At 42.6% G+C, this 22,954-nt stretch overlaps 1 protein-coding gene across 4 annotated transcripts in view; it reads right to left on the reverse strand.

Moving 5' to 3' along the window:
- The window catches only part of tjp1a (tight junction protein 1a), a 229,205-nt gene that overhangs the window by 120,273 nt on the left and 85,978 nt on the right, over positions 1 to 22,954 (reverse strand). The window contains exon 1 of one of the 4 annotated variants that reach the window (XM_085972496.1): positions 3,259 to 3,281. The exons of the other annotated variants lie outside the window; for them this stretch is intronic. The gene's annotated coding sequence lies outside the window, so the exon portion shown is untranslated. Of the gene's footprint in view, positions 1 to 3,258; positions 3,282 to 22,954 lie in introns of those variants that run through there. 4 annotated transcript variants of the gene reach the window in all.

Here is a 22,954-nt window from a genome sequence, read left to right on the forward strand (position 1 = left end):
TTCCAGTAAATTAGTCAAGCATCATTTACCTTTTGTAAATCCATGTTGAATTTGTCTGATCCTGTCACTGTTTTCCAAGTGCTCTGCTATTACATCTTTTATAATGGACTCTAGCATTTTCCCCACTACCGATGTCAGGCCCGTTTTTTCTCTACCACCTTTTTTAAATAGTGGGGTTACATTAGCTAACCTCCAATCCATGGGAACTGTTCCAGAGTCTATAGAATTTTGGAAGGTGACCAGCAATGCATCTACTATTTCTAGGGCCACTTCCTTAAGTACCCTAGGATGTAGATTATCAGGCCCTGGGGATTTATCAGACTTCAATCCTGTCAATTTCCCTAACACCATTTCCCTACAAATACTGATTTCATTCATTAGACCCTATGTTCCCCGACATCTCTGGGAGGTTATTTGTGTCCTCCTTTGTGAAGACAGAACCAAAGTATGTATTTAATTCACAGAAATCCCAGAAACCCCACAGTGCAGATAGAGGCCTGCACCGACACATATCCCACCCGATCCCCGTAACCCCTACACCAACACATATCCCACCCTATCCCCGTAACCCCACGTATTTAATCCCCCTAATATTAAGGGTCAATTTATCATAGCCAATCAACCAAACCCACACATCTTTGGACTGTGGGAGGAAACCGGAGCACCCGGAGGAAACCCACGCAAACACGGGGAGAATGTGCAAACTCCACACAGTCACCCGAGGCCGGATTCGAACCCGGGTCCCTGGCGCTGTGAGGCAACAGTGCTAACCACTATGCCACCGTGCTTGGTGGTTAGCCATGTCTTTGATCCACATGATAAATTCCCCTGATTCTGACTGCAAGGGACCTACGCTTGACTTCACCAATCTTTTTCTCTTCGCATATCTATAGAAGCTTTTACAGTCAGTTTTTATGTTTCCTGCAAGCTTACTCTCATACTCTATTTCCCCCCTCTTAATTAATCCCTTTGCCCTCCTTTGCTGAATCCTAAACTGCTCCCAATCCTCAGGTTTGCTGCTTTTTCTGGCCAATTTATATGTCCTCTCCTTGGATCTTATGCTAACCCTAATTTCCCTTGTTAGCCAATGTTGAGTCACCTTTTTTGTTTTATTTTTATGCCAAACAGGGATGAACAAATTCTGTAGTTCATCCATGCGATCTTTAAATGTTTGCCATTGCCTATTCACCGTCAACCCTTTAAGTAACATTCCCCAATCCATCCTAGCCAACTCGCGCCTCATACCATCGTAGTTTCCTTTATTTAAATTCAGAACCCAAGTCTCTGAATCAACTACTTCACTCTCCATCTTAATGAAGAATTCTAGCATATTATGATCGCTCCTCCCCAAGGGGCCTCACACAAGATTGCTAATTAATCCTCTCTCATTACATAATACCCAGTCTAAGATGGCCTGATCTCTAGTTGGCTCCTCGACATATTGGTCCAGGAAACCATCCCGTATACACTCTAGGAATTCCTCTTCCACAGTATTGTTACTAATTTGGTTAGACCAATCTATATGTAGATTAAAGTCACCTATGATAACTGCTGTGCCCTTATTGCACGCATCTCTAATTTCCAGTTTAATGCCATCCCCAACCTCAGCATTACTATTTGGGGGTCTGTATACAACTCCCACTAACGTTTTCTGTCCCTTGGTATTTCTCAGCTCTACCCATGCAGATTCAACATCATCAGAGCTAATATCCTTCCTTACTATTGTGTTAATCTCCTCTTTAACCAGCAATGCTACCCCACCGCCTTTTCCTTTTTGCCTGTCCTTCCTGAATATTGAATACCCCTGGATGTTGAATTCCCAGCCTTGGTCACCCTGTCTCCGTAATCCCAATTATATCATATCTATTTGCGCAGCTAATTCAGCCACCTTATTACGAATGCTCCTCGCATTAAGACACAAAGCCTTCAGGCTTGTTTTTTTTTTTTTTATAAACACTCTTAGACCTTTAGAATTATTGTTTGCTGCGGCCATGATTGATTTACACCCTTGATTTCTCTGACTTCCACTTTTGCTTTTCTCCTTCCTGTCTTTTGCTTCTATCCTTGCTTCCCTTTCCTCTGTCTCCCTGCACAGGTTCCCAACCCCCTGCCATTTTAGTTTAAACCCTCCCCAACAGCACTAGCAAACACTCCCCCTAGGACATCGGTCCCGGTCCTGCCCAGGTGCAAACCCTCCAGTTTGTACTGGTCCCACCTCCCAGAGAACCGGTTCCAATGTCCCAGGAATTTGAATCCCTCCCCCTTGCACCATTCTTCTAGCCACGTATTCATCTGAAATATCCTTCTATTTCTACTCTGACTAGCACGTGGCACTGGCAGCAATCCTGAGATTGCTACCTCCGAGGTCCTATTTTTTAAATTTACCTCCTAACTCCCTATATTCAACGTTTAGGACCTCATCCCGTTTTTTTACCTATACCGTTGGTACCTATATGCACCAGGACAACTGGCTGTTCACCCTCCCCCTCCAGAATGCCCTGCAGCCACTCCGAGACATCCTTGAACCTTGCACCAGGGAGGCAACATACCATCCTGGAGTCTCGTTTGCGTTTGCAGAAACGCCTATCTATTCCCCTTACAATAGAATCCCTTATCACTAGCTCTCCCGTTCTTTTTCCTCCCGTCCTGTGCAGCAGAACCACCCATGGAGCCAGGAAGTTGGTTGCTGCTGCCTTCCCCCAATAAACCATCCTCCCCAACAATATCCAAAGCGGTATATCTGTTTGAGAGGGGGATGGCCACAGGGGAACCCTGCACTACCTGCCTGCGCCTACTACTCTGCCTGGCGGGCACCCATTCCCTTCCTGCCTGTGCAGCCTTTACTTGCGGTGTGACCAACTGATTAAATGTGATATCCACGACGTCCTCAGCATCGCGAATGCTCCAGTGTGTATCCATTCACAGCTCCAGCGCCGCAATGCGGTCTGCCAGTAGCTGCAGCTGGATACACTTCCCGCACACATGGTCATCAGGGACACAGGAAGTGTCCCTGATTTCCCACAGTGCAGAAGGAGCATGCCACGGGGCCGAGCTTTGCTGCCATGACTTACCCTTTAATTAATTTAAATCAATACCACCAATTATACTACAATTAAATGATATACTCAAGGGCCCTTGTTTCCTAGCACTCCCCGCTACACAACAGAGACCTTAGAAACTATAACCACAAAATTAAGACCTTCGAAACTTTATAAACTATGATCCTTAACTGTCAAACTATAAAGTATAAACACTCACCTGGCCGTACTCACCCAATCAGCTGCTTCCTCCTGCCCGCGTCACGTTTTGAATCGTGACGTGGCTCTGGAACGCCGCCGCCGGTCAATGAGATTGGTAAGCCTGTGAAAAAGCCCGCGAAAGTGAGTTTAAATACTCACTGAAACTCCGCTCTCACCGCTCCCGACAATGGCCTGTTATCATGTATACGACTATAAGGGGGAATGCGGGAGGTTCACAGCTTAGCTCGATACGATCCTCACCAACTCTTCCCATCAGGGGTTGCTGGAGAGAGTGTGTGAACCCTGGTCAATTAGACTCCGCTCCACTGTAATTGTCAGTGAACAACTTGCATTTATACAGCACCTTTAACGTAGTAAAACATTCCAAGGTGCTTCACGAGAGCGTTATCAAACAAAATTTGACAGTCACATAAGGAGATATTAGGACAGGTGACCAAAAGCTTGGTCAAAGAGGTAGGTTTTAAGGAGCGTCTTAAATAAGGAGAGAGGTATAGAGGCAGAAAGGTTTAGAAAGGGAATTCCGGAGCTTAGGGCCTCAGCAGCTGAAGGCACGGCTGGCAATGGTGGAGTGATTAAAATCGGGGATAAGAGGCCAAAATTGGAGGAGCGCAGAGGTCTCGGAGGGTTGTAGGGCTGGAGGAGGTTACAGAGTTAGGGAAGGACAAGGCCATGGAGGGATTTGAACACAAGGCTGAGATTGGACAGACTTGCATTTATATAGTGCCTTTCATGACTTCAAAACGCTTCACAGTCAATAAAGTACTTTTGAAGTAGTCACTGTTGTAATGTAGGGAAATGCCAGAGCCAATTTGTGCACAGCAAGATCCAAACAAACAGCAATGAGACAGATGACCAGATAATCTGTTTTAGTGACTTTGGATGAGGGATAAACATAGAATCTTACAACACAGAAGGAGCCATTCAGCCAATCATGCTTGCACCGGCTCTTTGAAAGAGCTATCCACTTAGTCCCACTCCCTTGCTCTTTCCCCATAGCCCTGCAATTGACCAGGACACCCATAGGAAACACCTCTCCCACCATGCAGGCTGAAACCAGTAATTCAACAGGCACCAGGGATTTTCCTGCTCTATATGGCCTCCTCTACTTCACCAATACAGCAGGAACAGGAGAAAGATCACACTGTAAATTAAAGCATGTGCTTCCCAGCAGGGCTGATATGACCTGGTTTGTTCTGCAAGGGCATGTGCAACTGCGCAAATACATTAAAGGGTGGAGCTTGTTCAATGCAAACAGCATCTTCCATTTCAATAACCAGTAATTAAACTCAATTTCAACAAATTCAGTGTCATCCATGGTCATTTGAATCAGAATCCTCTGAAGGGTGTATTTACGCTTACAACAGAACATCGATCACAACAAGGTTGTCATGTAAATCCTGGCCGGACTCTGGAGTAAAGCAGAGCAAGGACCTCTGGGCACATTTACAGTGCAACAGAGGGAAACTTCCTGCTCCAAATTTGAGAGTACTCAGTGTTGCCAGGGAAATCAGGCCAAGCGAGAACTTGCTGCTAGTTAAACAGCTGCACTCTAGTCCTCTCCTTCCTTTTGCCCAACAAGACCAGTATAGGGTCAGAGGATCTTTCATCACAGCTTAGACAACAGATGCAACTCTTTTTTGCTACTAATGTATGGATGCATTTTTTCATTTATATAAATTATGCTCTAATTTACAAGTTTCGGGTTTGCCTTAAATATTCGCTGATACAGCGATGCTAGTCACTCCATAAGCATCTCATGCATTGAATGCTCTGGATTGAGTTTACTTCCCAATATCTAATTATACAACACTGTAATCCAATCTTTTCAACTGTGGACTGAAAATCCCATCAGTGAGATAAGACTAGATATGATTTGTTAAGCTGCTTTGTTACAGATAGCAAGTGAACATAGAGTAACAAATCTCATCTTGAGTTACACCATAAAAATGTCACACTACCCCCATCAGCCACTCACTTAACTTTTTTTGTTCAGCCTTCGGAGTCTGAACAGCTATGGGCTCAAGATTGGCGAGTATGCCATTGCTAGGCCAGGCTTCCTTCCCACCGACCTGGCTGGCTGACTGCCTGCCCATGAGATTCTTGTTGCTATACTTGGAGTATTCACAAGAACTGAAAAGGCAGGACCTCCAACTCATTCCTCATTCAGGGATTCGGCAGTTGACCGATCAACCAAACTGACTCTCTCAAGATTATATTCTCAACAGACACCTCATACTGAGTGCACAAACATCTCCACAATAGTGAGACTGTTCAGTGGAATCTCTTCATTGTTTAAAGCACTCTGGTTCAGATGCTTTCAACTTTTCTGTGAATTCAACTCTGGAATGTTATTTACCTAAATAGCAGCATTAACATAAATTACACCAAGATCCTCCCATGGAGGCATAGTTGGAGATCACGAAAGGCAATATCCCATTTGACAAGTGAGACCAATGACACTATTCCCTCATTTCTCTCCCGCTTCTTGATAACCTGCTCTAGCTTATTCCACAATCAAATTTCAATCATATTCACTTAGCCTCCCCGATTCCACCTCAGTCTCGTGAGATACCTTATCAAAATGCTTTTGGAAGCCGATCTACTAATCACTGTATAATACACACGAAAAAGGCCTGCTCAAACTTTCTACAAGTACAGTAGCTGCATATAGCAATAGCTTCCATTCATGTGAATAATGGACTTAAAATATTCAACATTTTACTATCTAAGTCACTCAGCCTACAGTCCCGTTCAGTATTTGCTTCACTCATCAATACTGGTGATATTTCACATGGCACTTTTGGTGTTCGTGCTGACTGAAACAGGCAAACGTCAGAAAACAATTCGCAAAATCATCTGGTAAGGAAACACATTGGCTGCAGAATAAAAGGATAAATTTGTTGAAGTTCCAAATTCTGGTAACTTTGTACAATTTACAATTTATACAACTGAAGAGCTTACTCACTCAATTGCTCTTTCAACCACTCCTTTAAAAAAAAAACAGCACTAGTCAAGTCAGCGAAAAATAGTCTGTGCGCACATCACAGGAAAAAAACTGATTGAACAACCTAAAGCTCTTCACAGCCAGAGTACGTGAAAGGTGCTAGATATATAAATGCAAGTTTTTTTCTTACGCATGCAACGCTCTGAATTCCCACTTCACTGAGATGCAGACTGTTAGTGAACACTCAGGTCCCCAATAGTGCCAATGGAAACACACAACTCCCCTTGTTGCATCACTGAGGGATATTAATCTAATCAACTTTAGTTACTATAAAAATCTTTCTTTAAATCTTGGGAGCACTCGCATACATGTACAGGATTACAGTTTGCTGGGAGTTTATAATAACAGTTCTAAAATCAGTGCGACATATTATTTGAAGCAGTAAATGGCAATTTAAAAACAAAGAAATTAACTTGCAGCAGAATTCTGGCACCAAAGATGTACAAAAAACTCCAAATTTTTTTTATCCGAAAAGGTTTGAGGACAAGTGCAAATACTAATGAGTTAGAAGATCAAGAATGATGAGGTTATGCAGCAGGGTCTTTGGATTGGGTGGGGTTCGAGTGCCTTTGAAAGGGCAGCACACTCGCGTCACACTGTCACGGCTATTGAAGAACCAATTAGCAAAGTTATCAGCAGCCTCCTACAAAAGCAGCCTTGAAGGAATGTCCCGATAACAATGTACTCGCTTGTTTTGTGGTTCTACAAGGGCAGAGATTATGGATTGTCCAAGTTAGCCAAGTTTAAAATATTTACATTAACATGGAAAGAATTAACCAGTCACTCCAATTCCAAGCATAGTTTTTAAAAGAAGATGTTTAAAGCAATAAAGTATCATTGTAATATTGGCAGATTTGCTTATCAGTGTCCTTCTGTTTCCCCGAAACATTTCCTTCCTTCTATACAGGAAGGCGCTCCGCAGAGGACGGTACAGCTGCCCAGAAGATGCAGAGAGAGGTCTCCAGTTTCTGAAACCAAACATGAACCCACACATACAATTGTAACATTATCCAGCAGACACGAAGGCACAGCTGACAAATTCAACAGCTAGTCTCCCAGGCAGTCAGCAACTAGGAATCCCACCCGGGCAGCCAGTCCCTCATACTGCTTACCTCATTCGGCAGTTACGCTTCCTGCTGACTAGTGAATGAATGTCACTAGTCGTCAATGAAGAGACATGCACAGCACAATCAGAGAGAAAAAAATCTCCACTGACACTCAATTTCGTGTACTTCAGCCCAAAGTAGTCGCAACAGGACAAGCTAAGTGAGAACTAGTAATGTCTGTAGTTAGACCATACAGCACAACAGACTCACCAGGATGCTGCCTGGCATAAGGAAATACAAATACAAAGAAATGCTTGAAAAACTGGATCCGTTTCTGTTAGAACAATGTAGATTACGGGGTGATATAATAGAAGTGTTTAAAATTATAAAAAGGGTGGATAGGAGACCGTTTCCAGAAGTTGAGGGTCTAGAAGGAGGGGCCATAAATACAAGATTAAACATAAGAGATTTAGAACAGAGGACAGGAGAAACTTCTTCAGAGTTGTGAGGCTGTGGAATTCACGTGTAGGGTTCGTGACTGAGGCAGAAACTATGTCAACGTTCAAGATTAGAGTGGAAGGTGGCTGAAGGAACATGGGTACAAGGCGGTTAAATGTGGTTAGAACTATTTGCTCGCATGGAGGATAAACAATGAGACGGACTGGTTGGGCGGAATGGCCTCTTTCTGTGCTGTAGCTTCTATGTATTGCTATGTATAAAATCATTCAGTGCTCAAATTTCATACAGCAACCATACTTTTTTAAAATATAGAATGGTTCTCAAATCCAATTCCATTTGTTTTAACCGTTACTGTTGACAGTATGTCAATTTAACAAAACACCTAAAGATTTTAAATATCATACTTTCAGCAGCCAAAGCCACTTTAATGTGGAATGTCTTGATTACTACACAATGCAATGGCTGATCAATCCTACTGTGTTAGTCCATTTCAGAGCAGTATTCAGGCCCTGGTTGCTATAATACAGAGCAAGTTATAGAAATGGCAATAAAACTCAAATGTGGAAATGAAGCTTTTCAATGCAACAAGACATTTTAAATTATGTTAGTAGCATTATATAATGCAGAGAGTACATGACACAGATCAATAGGAAGTGAGCCTTAATGTCTTGACTTGCAGGAGACCCTTGCAGCTGAATTGAGGGATAGTGTCAATATTGGGGTACACTGCTCTGCTTGCCTGCTGAGTCACTACAGTGCTTTATTTATCTATTTATTTCAAGTGTGCAGGTCTGTATCAAATCCTCCCTCTCTGGCCTCAGTCACATTATAGCACCAGTGCATGTTATCCATTCAGCAGACATTCTATGTCGTGTACTACAAAAATCAGATCCCCACAGGACATGTATATCTATCACAGTCCCATTTTCATGGAATTGGTCTGACAGCGTAGTAACTTCATTTCCAGCATGCTATCAGAAGCAGGCAGATAGCACATTTTTTCTCCGGTATTGCATTCCTTTATCAACAGTGGTTTATGAAGATTTTAATAGGAAACAGCTGGATAGGCTACTCTCCGGAGACTCCTTTAATTTGATTTGCAGTCTGCCCATCAGTTTTCATTAGCACTATCTCAACAGGTTCAAAAATCCAAGGATTAATACTACAGTAGTCAAAATGTTCTGCTGCAATACAATGAAAAAGCCACCCAAACACAGATGAGTTTTAATATTCTTCTTAGTAACCAAGCTGATGGGCCAAGGACCATTGTGCAGGACACTAAATCATAGAATGGTTACAGCATGGAAGGAGGCCATTCAGCCCATCGTGCTTGTGCCGGCTCTCTGCAAGAGCACTTCAGCTATTCCCACTCCCCCACCCTTTCCTTGTAGCCCTGCAAATTTTACTCTCAGGTACTTATCAAATTCCCTTTTGAAAGCAGTGATTGAGTCTGCCTCCACCACCCTTTCAGGCAGTGCATTCTAGATCCTAACCACCCGCTGAGTAAAAGAGTTTTTCCTCATGTCGCCTTTGATTCTTCTGCTAATCACCTTAAATCTGTGTCCTCTGGTTCTCGACCCTTCCACCGACAGTTTCTCTCTATCTACTCTGTCCAGACCCCTCATGATTTTGAGCACCTCTATCAAATCTCCTCTCAACCTTCTCTGCTCTAAGGAGAATAACCCCAGCTTCTCCTATCTATCCACGTAACTGAAGTCCCTCATCCCTGGAATCATTCTCATAAATCTTTTCTGCACCCTCTCTAAGACCTTCACATTCCTTCCTAAAGTGCGGTGCCTAAAATTGAACACAATATTCCAGTTGAGGCCGAACCAGTGTTTTATACAGGTTCATCATAATTTCCACACTTTTGTACTCTATATCTCTATTCATGAAGCCCAGGACCCTGTAAGCTTTTTTTAACTGCTTTCTCAACCTGCCCTGCCACCTTCAACGATTTGTGCACATATACCCCTAGATCTCTCTGTTCATGCACCCCCTTTAGGATTGCACCCTTTAGTTTATATTTCCTCTCTTCATTCTTTCTACCAAAATGTATCACTTCGCACTTTCCTGCATTAAATTTCATCTGCCACGTGTCCGCCCATTCCACCAGCCTGTCTATGTCCTCTTGAAGTCTGTCACTCTCCTCCTCACTGTTGACTATATTTCCAAGTTTTGTCTCATCTGCAAATTTTGAAATTGTGCCCTCTACATCTACATCCAGGTCATTAATATATATCAAGAAAAGCAGTGGTCCTAGAACCGACCCCTGGGGAACACCACTGTATGTATACCTTCCTCCAGTTCAAAAAACAACCGTTCACCACTACTCTCGGTTTCCTGTCACTCAGCCAATTCTGTATCCATGCTGCCACTGTCCCTTTTATTCCATGGGTTTCATCTTTGCTGGCAAGCCTATTGTGGCACTTTGTCGAGAGCCTTTTGGAAATCCATGTGTACCACGTCAACCCCACTGCCCTCATCAACCCTCTCTGTTACCTCATCAAAAAACTCGATCAAGTTGGTTAAACACGATTTGCCTTTAACAAATCCATGCTGATTTTCCTTAATTAATCCACACTTGTCCAAGTGACTGTTAATTTTGTCCCTGATTATTGTTTCTAAAAGCTTCCCCACTACCGAGGTTAAATTGACTGGCCTTTAGTTGCTGGGTTTATCTTTATACCCTTTCTTGAACAAGGGTGTAACATTTGCAATTCTCCAGTCCTCTAGCACCACCCCCGTTTCTAAGGAGGATTGGAAGATTATGGCCAGTACCTCCGCGATTTCTTCCTTCACTTCCCTCAGCGTCCTAGAATGCATCCCATCCGGTCCTGGTGAGTTATCTACTTTAAGTACAGCCAGCCTTTCTAGTACCTCCTCTTTATCAATTTTTATCCCATCCAGTATCTCCTCTACCTCCTCCTTCACTATGTCTATGGGAGCATCGTGTTCCTTCCTTGGTGAAGACAGATGCAAAGAACTCACTTAGCATCTCAGCCATACCCTCTGTCTCCAGGCATAGGTCTCCTTTTTTGTCCCACCCCTCCTCTTACTACCCATTTACTATTTATATGCCGATAGAAGACTTTTGGATTACCTTTTATGTCAGCTGCCATTCTATTCTCATACCCTCCCTTTGCCCCTCTTATTTTATTTTTCATTTCTCCTCTGTACTTCCTATATTCAGCCTGATTCTCAGATGTATTCTTGACCCGACATCTGTCATACGCGCTCTTTTTCTGCTTCATCTTACTCTCTATCTCTATCATCATCCAGGGAGCTCGGACTTTAGACCCTACCGTTCCCCCTAGTGGGAATGTACCTCAACTGTACCCGAACTATTTCCTGTTTAAAGGCAGCCTATTGTTCCATTACAGTTTTGCCTGCCAATCTTGGATTCCAATTTACCCGGGCAAGATCTGTTCTCATCCCACTGAAATTGGCCTTCCTCCAATTAAGCATTTTTACTCCGAGTAGCTCAGAGTGGAGTGCTTGTTTAGTGCTCTACTCGGAGCTCCGACACGGCAAGAGAGCCCCAGGTGGGCAGAGGAAGCGCTTCAAGGACACCCTCAAAGCGAGTGGCACCGGAAGTAATCCAGAGATTACTGCCTTTTTAATCTCTTTCCTAGCTCCCCGAAAACTGCCTGCAGGACCTCATTTCCTCTTTCTACCTATGTCGTTGGTGCCGATATGGACCATGACCTCTGGCTGTTCACCCTCCCCCCTCCCCGCCCCAGAACGTTCTGCAGCCGCTCGGTGACATTCTGAACCCTGGCGCCAGGGAGACAACATAACATCCTGGAGTCGCGTCTGCAGCCTCAGAAACGTCCGTCTGCTCTCCTAACTATCGAATCCCCGACCACTATTGCTTTCCCGATCTTCCTCTCCCCTCCCCACCGTACAGCTGAGCCAGCCATGGTGCCATGGACTTGGCTGTACGCTCCAGAGGAACAATCGGCCTCACCAGTACTCAGAACAGAACACTGGTTGGAGAGCGAGATGCACTCAGGGGACTCCTGCACTACCTGCCTGGTCCTTCTTGTCTGTCTGGTGATCACCCATTCCCTCTCTGCCTGCACACTCCTTAGCTGCGGGGTGACCATCTCCTGAAACGTGCTATCCAAGTAGCTCTCAGCCTCACGGATGCACCGCAGTGACACCAGCTGCTGCTCAAGCTCCTCCAGCTGACGACATTTCTTACACACGTGTTTGTCCAGGACACGGGAAGCGTCCTGCATTTCCCACATGGCACAGGATGCGCATTCTGCGGGACTGAGCTGCCCCGCCATGCCTTTATTTATTCAACTATTAACTAACTTTACAGAAACTCAAGACTAAGATGTACCTAATTCAAGTTATTAATATATTAACAGTTACTAATTTAATGTAGTATTAACAGTTACTAATCTCCAAGCTCCTGCTTTATTCCCTAATCAGCTATTTAACCCTGGCCCCTAACTCGAAGAGCAAAAAAACCGATGTGAGCTTTACCAACCAGTTACCAGCTGTCCTGTGATGTCACTCCTGGATTTTTCTCCCCTCTCTGCTCCGGTTCCCAGTTAGGTCCGCTCCTCCTCGGTTGCTTGCTTATATAATTAAATTTGCATTTATATAGCAACTCTAATAACAAAACCTGTCAAAGCACTTTACACAATTAATTACTTTGTGAAGTGTAGTGACTTTTGTAGGCACATGTGGTAGCCTATCAGTGCCTGCAAGGTTGCACAAACAGCCATGAGATGAACAGATCTTGTATAAATTCACCATTATCTCTTTGCTTTTATACTGTGCCTCCAGATACAAAAGGATCGTGTTTGCCTTTTTATGGCCATACCTACTTGTGCTGCCACCATTAATGACTTGTACAGAACCTTAGCCAGGTTACCAATGCACTGTGTACATTTTTGGGCATGCCATTACCAGATATAAAAGAAATGCAAAGGACAAAGCACAGAATCACGAGGGCGTTACCACGGATGAGGGGTTAGTTCGATAGCAAAATACTGCGGATGCTGAAAATCCGAAACAACAACAGAAAACGCTGGAAAAACTCGGCAGGCCAGGCAGCATCGGTGGAGAGAGAAACAGAGTTAACGTTTCAGGTCGAAGACCTTTCGTCAGAATTGAAAAAAAGCAGGAAATGTACAGCAAGTTTAGGGGCTGGGAAAAGGGGGAGGGGATGAAAGAACAAAAGGGAAGGTCAGTGAGAGGATAGAAAGTCATCTCTCCTGCTTTCTATCCTCTCACTGACCTTCCCTTCTGTTCTTTTATCCCCTCCCCCTCTTCCCAGCCCCTAAACTTGCTTTCCATTTCCTGCTTTTTTCCAGTTCTGACGAAGGGTCATTGACCTGAAACATTGACTCTGTTTCTCTCTCCACCGATGCTGCCTGGCCTGCTGAGTTTTTCCAGTGTTTTCTGTTGTTATATGAGGGGCTACTTATTTAGAGCTTGTTCCGTTGGTTTTTTTTTCTACTAAAGCCTCAAATGCTATGGGATAACCAGGTAGAGGTCGTCAAGATTATGAAAGGTTATGATTAGGTAATTAGTGATAGATTGCTTCCACTGGTCAGCAGAATGGTTAACAAGAGGGCACAAAAGATAATGAAAAGAATTAAAGGGGAAGTTTAAAAATAAGTTAGAATGTGGAATTCTCTGCAACAAAATGTTATTGAAGCAGTGAATTTTGCTTGACAAAAAGCTGTAAAATTCTGAAGATTTATCTAAGTTGGGCGAGAGATGGAGACAGCAGATAAATTTACTGAATAGAGGGAGGTTATTTTTAGGCACAGGAGATTGAAGGTCGATAATTCAAAGTATCCAAAACAAACAGCAGGGCATTAGAACAAATCTAAATAAATGCACTTAGTTTGGATCCAGGCTGAAATAGAAATTGTTAAAGGGAAATTCGAAGGGGAAGAGTCTGAAAGGTCAAAAACACAAGACATGGGCAAACAAAATGAGATGGAAAAAAGGCAGAATTAAAGTTCAATATGATGCCACAATCATTGCAGAAGTGCAGATTGAAGAAAGCAGATCCTGCAGGCAGATAACACATTTTCTAACACATTCTACAGCATGGGAAATGGGCTGGGTTGAGAGAGCTTTAGATATAAACTGAAGAATTGCCAATGCTCAGCACATCCAAAAATCTCATCCAACACTGCCTGAAAAGCGTTGAACACAAAACCTAGCACTGTTGAACAAATATGGCTCACTAGTTCTACACTCGGTACTAAATACTGAAAAATAAAACCTAAGGACACGGAATTGGATCAAATTGTTATTGAAAATTTGGTTTTGTGTCCTTTTAAGTCATTGGTTGCGACTAAGCTGCCAATCTCCAATGGTCCAGTGGAGGAGGAAGGAGGTGATTCTTGATTAGGTTCACACCATACCCATTAGTCACAAGATTGGTATGCACATCCCACTCAGCATGAACCGGTGCTCAGAAACTGAATCAAGGCTTATTCACTGCTCCTTTTATGTTTTAAGAGAAAGCAATCCTCACTGATAATCAGACGCTGATGAAACTAATTACTTAAACAAGCATTTCATTATGTATGATGTCCACTGGCCAGCATGTACCACAGGAATGCAACGCAGTAAGACAGGGAGGATTAGGCCAACAAAATAATTCAAGATCCGCTGACTGCGCAATTTTCATCAATGTACTTTTGCCAAAATGAACCTTCCACAAAACAGTTAGTTGAAAAGAAAATTAGGTCACCCATAAGCTGTAGTAATATTTTTGTGATTCAGCAACTCGCAGCAGCTCTCAGCTCATAAAACCAAAGCAAACTTTAATAATCAATATCAAAAGATGCAAATATCAAAGCAGGTTACAACGGTAATAACAACAGAAAGTGCTGGAAAAACTCAGCAGGCCAGGCAACATCCACGGAGAGAGAAAGAGAGTCAACGTTTCAGGTCGAAACACTTCATCAGGAACGAAGGGTTTCGACCTGAAAAGTTGACTCTAATTTCTCTCCATGGATGTTGCCTGACCTGCTGAGTTTTTCCAGCATTTTCTGTTGTTATTTCTGATTTCCAGCATCCGCAGTATTCTGCTATCTGGTTACAACGGTAAACAGTCTCAGAATGAGTTTGGAGCAATTTGCAGAAGGTCCCGATTCATTCCTGTCCATCACACTGCAGTTTCGCTCTGGGCTGCTTGCAATTAAAAAAGGAAAGCAACAACGACGAACAATGGGGGGAAATAACTTCCATACAAGCTGCTTTTCACGCCCTTTCAACTGCAGCTCTCCAAAATTTGTTAGACTTTTTTTTTAAACTACAGTGAATGGGCAAAGGCCACAAAGCAGGGCACCAACACTGAAGAAGAATAAAAGATGAGGTAAATCAGGAAACAGTGATTAGGTGATGTCAAACTTGGGTTTCAACAAACCTGATTATAGGAGGAAGGAAAGGAAGATCGAGGAGGGAAAGCTCTAGAAGTTTTGAGGTCCTAGGAAAGGAAGAGACACTGATGACATGATTTTACAAAAGGGATGTGGAGAGAGCAAGGGTGTGTATCTCAAGCATTAACAGAAGCAAGGAGAACATCAAAGGAGTACCTATCATAGTTGTAGCAATTAATTAGAAAAAGCCAAGTACCGCTGGCAGCCAAGTGAGTTGACAAGCTTTTTTTTTTTAAGTTGCTCGAATGAGTGGCTTTCAAAGAGCATTCCCAGATATATGGAAGCAGTATTCAAGCTTGCGGGTGACCTACTTTTATAGAAGTTGAGAGGAAAGAAGTGTTTGTCATGAAAGAAATAACAATAGTTCCATTTGAAGTCAAGAGATATCAAGGCTAAGAATGACAGCAAATGAGGAAGGACTAAGGCGCCAAAGGCTAAAGAGGTGGTAACCTGAGTGATGAAACATAGAAGATAGGAGCAGGAGGCGGCCATTCGGCCCCTCGAGCCTGCTCCGCCATTCAATGAGATCATGGCTGATCATCCAAATTCAGTACCATGTCTCTGCCTTCTCCCCATATCCCTTGGTCCCTTTAGCCTTAAGAAATATATCTAACTCCTTCTTGAATATATTTAATGAATTGGCCTCAACTGCCTTCTGTGGTAGAGAATTCCACAGGTTCACCACTCTCTGGGTGAAGAAATTCCTCATCTCTGTCCTAAATGGCTTACCCCTTATCCTTAGACTGTGACCCCTGGTTCTGGACTCCCCGACCATCGGGAACATCCTTCCAGCATCTAGTCTGTCTAGTCCTGTTAGAATTTTATAAGTTTCAATGAGATCCCCTCTCATTCTTCTAAACTCCAGCGAGTATAAGCCCAATCGACCCAATCTCTCCTCATACGTCATTCCTGCCATCCCAGGTATCAGTCTGAAAACACCCTTTTCTTTGAAGAATTGAGTGAAACAAGATTTCTATTACACAATGAAGAGCAGCATGTTGGAGATGAATATACAGTAATTCAGCCATTGTACTACAAGAGGACTGAAGTTTAAGGTTTGTAACCTGAACAATTCACCACCAAGATTAGAATAGCAAGAGAAATGAAGTGTGAGCCAAAGAGGTCAGCTTGTTATTTAAAAGAATACAAATTGGCATGAAAGAGGACTGCAAAGGCTAAATGACTTTTGCAACACATCAGATTCCTTACAGGGAAAAAAAAAATCAGAAAGATAATGCAAGACCAATCATTTCAATGTCTTTTCTTGGAATTATATGCACTAATTTTCTAATAATATTTAGTCACAGACAGCCAATGCCTTACCTTCAAACTTATCTACAGGACTATACCCAGGAAAAACCACTGGAAAACTTCAGATAATATTTTGCCGAATATAAAGAAACTTTGTCGAGCATTTTGTTTAAGTACTATAGCATTTCTTGCATTAGTTCAGTCTTTGCAGTGTACTATTCAACAACAACAACTTGCATTTATATAGCACCTTTAACATAGAAAACATCCAAGGCAATTCACAGAAGCATAATCAGACAAATATCAATGCCGAGCCAAAGGAGCGATTAGGAGGGGTGACTAAAAACTTGATCAAAGAGGTATATTTTAAGGAGGGTTTTAAAAGGAGAGGCAGAGATGTTTAGGGAGGGTTTGAAGAACCTGGGACCTTGATGGCTGAAGGCACAGCCACTCGTGGTGGGAGAAGGGAATGCGGGCTGCACAAATGGCCAGAATTGGCATAACACAGAATTCGCAGAGGGTTATATGGCTGAAGAACGGTAGAGATAGGGAAAGGCGAGGGATTTATTCAGTATTCTGATCTGCAAAACGTAAAAGGCTTCCATTTATTCAATGGTGTTCCACTTTACTTGACGTAGCTGTATCCACATTCGTATCCTGTTGACATCCTTTGAATAAAATTAATTTCTGCAATTCCCCATCTCTTCTGAAGTCAGTCACTCATTTTGAAGCTTGGTTAATTAATTAAGAAGGGGAAATTAGAATATGAGAGTAAGCATGCAGCGAACATAAAAACTGACGGTAAAAGCTTTTATAGATATGTGAAGAGAAAAAGATTGGTGAAGTCAAGCGTAGGTCCCTTGCAGTCAGAATCAGGGGAATTTATAATGGGGAACAAAGAAATGGCAGACCAATTAAATACATATTTTGGTTCCGTCTTCACAAAGGAGGACACAAATAACCTCCCAGAGATGTCGGGGAACATAGGGTCTGATGAAAGGGAGGAACTGAAAGAAATCAGTATTTGTAGGGAAATTGATGGGATTGAAGACCGATAAATCCCCAGGGCCTGATAATCTACATCCTAGGGTACTTAAGGAAGTGGCCCTAGAAATAGTAGATGCATTGCTGATCATCTTCCAACATTCGATGGAATCTGGAACAGTACCCATGGATTGGAGGGTAGCTGATGTAACTCCACTATTTTGAAAAGGTGGTAGAGAGAAAATGGGGAATTACAGACCGGTAAGCCTGACATCGGTAGTGGGGAAAATGCTAGAGTCCATTATAAAAGATGTAATAGCAGAGCACTTGGAAAACAGTGACAGGATCGGACAAAGTCAACATGGATTTACAAAAGGTAAATCGTGCTTGACTAATCTACTGGAATTTTTTGAGGATGTAACTGGTAAAATAGATAAGGGAGAACCAGTGGATGTGGTGTATTTGGACTTTCAGAAGGCTTCTGGTAAGGTCCCGCATAAGAGATTAGCGTGCAAAGTTAAGGCACATGGGATTGGGGGCAAAGTATTGACTTGGATAGAGAACTGGTTGGCAGACAGAAAGCAAAGAGTTGGAATAAACGGGTCTTTTTCCAAGTGGAAGGCAGTGATTAGTGGGGTACTGCAGGGATCTGTCCTTGGACCCCAGCTATTCACAATATATATCAATGATCTAGACAAGGGAACTAGATGTAATATCTCCAAATTTGCAGACGACACAAAGCTGGGTGGGCGTGGGCGTGTGCGCTGTGAGGAGGATGCCGAGAAACTCCAGGATGATTTGGACAGGTTGGGTGATTGGGCAGAAGCGTGGCAAATGCAATATAATGTGGATAAATGTGAGGTTATCCACTTTGGTGGCAAAAACAGGAAGGCAGATTATCTGAATGGCAATAGATTGGGAGAAGGGGAAGTGCAACAAGACCTGGGTGTCCTTGTGCACCAGTCGCTGAAGGTAAGCATGCAGGTGCAGCAGGCGGTTAACAGGGCAAAGGGTATGTTGGCCTTCATAGCGAGAGGATTTGAGTACAGGAACAAGGATGTCTTGCTCCAGTTGTACAGGGCCTTGGTGAGACCATATCTTGAGTAGTGTGCGCAGTTTTGGTCGCCTTATCAGAGGAAGGATGTTCTTGCCATGGAAGGAGTCCAGCAAAGATTCACCAGGCTGATACCTGGGATGGCAGGAATGACGTATGAGGAGAGATTGGGTCGATTGGGCTTGTACTCGCTGGCGTTTAGAAGAATGAGAGGGGACTCATTGAAACTTATAAAATTTTGACAGGACTGGACAGACTAGATGCAGGAAGGATGTTCCCGATGGTCGGGGAGTCCAGAACCAGGGGTCACAGTCTAAGGATAAGGGGTAGGCCATTTAGGACAGAGATGAGGAGGAATTTCTTCACCCAGAGAGTGGTGAACCTGTGGAATTCTGTACCACAGAAGGCAGTGGAGGCCAATTCATTAAATATATTCAAGAAGGAGTTAGATGTATTTCTTAAGGCTAAAGGGATCAAGGGATATGGGGAGAAAGCAGGGACCGGGTACTGAATTTGGATGATCAGCCATGATCGCATTGAATGGCGGAGCAGGCTCGAGGGGCCGAATGGCCTACTCCTGCTCCTATCTTCTATGTTTCTATGTTCTACTGGCATCAGAAATCCCTGGTACTTTACCCAAGTTGCCATTCGTAATATACCAAATTAGCAAAACTCAGAAGCTACTTCAACAAGGAAAGCATCACATCAAAGTCTGATCCTGGTCTCATCAAGCTTTGCAGAAAGGGTCACCAGAATGCAAAAAAGTGAAAGAATCCTGCTGGATTTCTCCCTTTCCTATATCCCCACAACCCCAGGGGGAGACAGTTAAATTTCATCACACCCAGCTAGTTTCACACAAACTCACAGTCAAACAAGAGACACTTCAGATCTTCTACGGTTCAGTGCCACACCACGAACCATTGGGACGGGCTTAGTGTACTGTTGTTATATTCAAGATTCAAATGTTAATCAATCGTAAAGGTTTGTCATCTCTCCAATATACAAATTTTGGTTTTATGAGCTAGCCAATGGACACATCAAAGGCATATAATGCACATTTTGAAAGGCGGGAGGGAAATAACCATAACTCCTATGGACAAAAAGGCAATGACATGCAGCTGTTGCAGCTCCTGGAATACAACACACTGCAGGCTGGTTCAGGCGCCTGGAAGCAGCAGTCTTAGTTTTTGCTGACAAAGCTCATTCCATTAAGAGGATATTATATGTCCTACATATCACCCACTTTCTCAGAAGGACAGAACCAGAACACGAGCAGCACAAACCGATTTGTTGCTTGCCATGAACTCCAACTACCCGTTAATTCTTAAGGGGGAAAAAAAAAAAAAAATTCAGTTACCACTTTGGTTTAATCAATTAAGCCACAAATATAAAGAATAGCAAATGGTCATCCTGGGTTGGAGAACACTCCCAGAATTAACTGGAGCCAGAAAGCAAAGCAAACCAATACCTCACCTTATGATAGCTTGAAATCAGAACGAGAATCTTTTCAATCAATGCGGAGGTGTTTCCATGGGACGAGTGTTATTGAAAATGTAGCGTTTATTCTATAGAGGTTAATATAATTTTAAGAATGACTAGAAATTTAAATAGATGACAATTACACCCATAAACTATCTACTTGGATGGGCAACTTCAAAACATACCACAGAAGTATCAACGCCTGTAAAATGAAACACAAGAGCTTTGTTATAGCTCTGCAGAATATCAACAGTTTACCTTTGATTATCCAAGTCCTAATGGGGACCGACACATTGACCCAACGACTGATGGTTTCAAGCCAGGCCACAGTCCTTTTTCTGCACTGGCAAATTCTGTTGCAAGTGCACAGCAAGCGATTGGTAATTTAAAAACAACCAGATTGCACACAGCAAAATGACAGCACCATTCTGTAGTATTTTGCCATTTGTCAATTACTGTACTATACTGAAATATTCTTGTAATTAATTCAAATATTGGGTGGAATAAATTTGATTGACAAAGCTATAACGGTATATTTTTCAGTCACTCAAAATTGTGTTATTCTGTGGAAATGCACTTTCTGCCAAATTCCTGATTCATATGAAAGCACATGTACTGTAAGTAATGGGAAAGTGTATGGTCTTTATCTCATTCTCTTAATTGGAGAACAGCATGAACATGAAGAGTGCACAATAAACTTTTCCCATAAAGAATCAAATGCCAACACCAATTTGAATGCTTACTGTGGTTTATGAAATTAACCCAACAATGCATCACATGGATAACTTTTTATTCTATCCCGAGGTCGACACCATACAGAAGGATACTGAATCTTGGAAGTAAAGTCAGCGTGTTAAATGGAATCCAGCAGCACACTGTAAACACTCTTCTTGACCTGCTCATTAACAATTTCAACAAAACATACCAACCTCAGCAGATTCCTACTCCCACGTCTGTGGGCATATACCAGGATACTAATTAAAACAGTTTTGATGTCAAGATGCTCTGGGATTTTAAAGGGCGTTTCTAGCAATGTGTCTACTTTAAAAAATGGAAGGACTGTATGTTGTGACCTGTCACTTCACAGATCACAGCTTATAATAATCAATTAAAAGGACTCAAGAAAGCCAGGAGCATGAAATGGGCCTGTATACACATTGGAATGGGATCTCAGAAAATCAAACAAAGATGTTGATTCAGTCACCACTCCCAACATAACTCAATACAGAATTTTGATACTCTGTTTATTAAAAGTTAAAATGGATGCTCGGGACTGTTCACCCAAGAGATTTGGCAATGATCGAGCTTTATCACAGCCATATCATCTGATCACACTTCCCCGCCCCCCCCCTCCACCGTACCCCCAAACACAGATCACATAACTGCCTTGAAGTCACCCTGCTTTTATTACATAAAAGTTTTATTTAAATGCAATTTCATTTGTTAGTGCATTCTTTGGACAGCATTAACATTGAAAATCTGTTCACTGGACTCTTTTTAAATCCTAGTACTATATTGGCTAACCCTTTAATAACTGAGGGTACAATATTTGCAGCGTAGCAAACGTAGTTATTGCAAACCTCATATTATAGGTAACCTTTGTTCTGTGTGTTAGAACATAATTTTACCAATGGTCGTTAATCTTTGCTTATTCAATAATTTAAATTAAACATCAATAGCACAGCAAAGTGGGAATTTAGTGCTAAACAAAATGAGATCATTTCAATTAAGTGAGTTTAAATTAAGAGTAGATAACAGATGTTGTGAAATCTAGGTTCCATTCCATGCCCATGTCACACATGACATGTTCTCTAGTCTATCCACGTAACCGATGAGGGACTTGTTACATAAGAAAAGCTGGGGTTGTTCTCCTTAGAGCAGAGAAGATTGAGAGGAGGTTTGATAAAGGTGTTCAAAAGTATGAGGGGTCTAGACAGAGTAGATAGAAAGAAACTGTTCCCATTGGCGGAAGGGTCGAGAACCAGAGGACATAGATTTAAGGCGATTGGCAGAAGAACCAAAGGCGACGGAGGAAAAAAATTTTTACACAGCAAGTGGTTAGGATCTGGAATGCACTGCCTGAAAGGGTGGTGGAGGCAGACTCAATCGTGGTTTTCAAAAGGCAATCAGATAAATATCTGAAGGAAAAAATATGCAGGGCTACGTGGGTAGGGCAGGGGAGTGGGGTTAGCTGAAGTGCTCTTGGAGAGCCGGCACAGGCGTGACGGGCTTCCTTCGGTGCTGTAACGATTCTATGATGTGTCTGGTGGATTCTGCGAAGAATACGGGCAGGGCAGACCCTGCCCTATGTCACATGAAAGAAAAGTTTACGTACCACATCCATCCTGACATAGTCAAGGCTCCAGAATTGGCCGTTTTTCAGATCAGAATCTTGAACACAAGGCGAATGAGAAAATAGAAGTAATCATCAGGCTCTAAACAATTTCATACTCCATTATACAATTCCTATAAAATGTAACGTACCAAATCCAACTATAGTGGCCAGTCTCAGGAGCTGAGAGAACCAGCAGGGGTTAGGGAAACCCAGCACAGTAACAACTGCTCTCTGCTGTGGTCAAACTTCATCTTGGTAAATCTATTTTTGATAGTACTGTCAACTTAACAGGTGAGACAATAGCACTAGCATCTGCCTTTAATGAACCACAAGCACGATATCTCCCAAGTTAAGCAGCCCTATTTCCCCAGAGTCCTAAATTTCATGGCCATAAGACATCTGGTAACAAATGTTATTAATGGTCTCTCCAAACCTGTTAACAGCTGCTATTGCATGAAAATATTCAGTCTGGAACATCTTAACTCAAAAAAAAGTAGAGTATTAGTAAGTGGAACATTTTTCAATATTGGATACCCAGTGTAAGTATGAAGCACTCCAAATCCACAAGGCAGAGTAAATCTCTCAACTTCTGCCAACAACCATCTTAACTAAAACCTTACAAATACCGTTACCTCAGTGTAAAGTGTCTCATTTCCCA

Source organism: Somniosus microcephalus, chromosome 32, assembly GCF_052327205.1.
Source record: "Somniosus microcephalus isolate GS21.2 chromosome 32, FLI_Smic_1.0, whole genome shotgun sequence".
Taxonomy (NCBI): domain Eukaryota; kingdom Metazoa; phylum Chordata; class Chondrichthyes; order Squaliformes; family Somniosidae; genus Somniosus; species Somniosus microcephalus.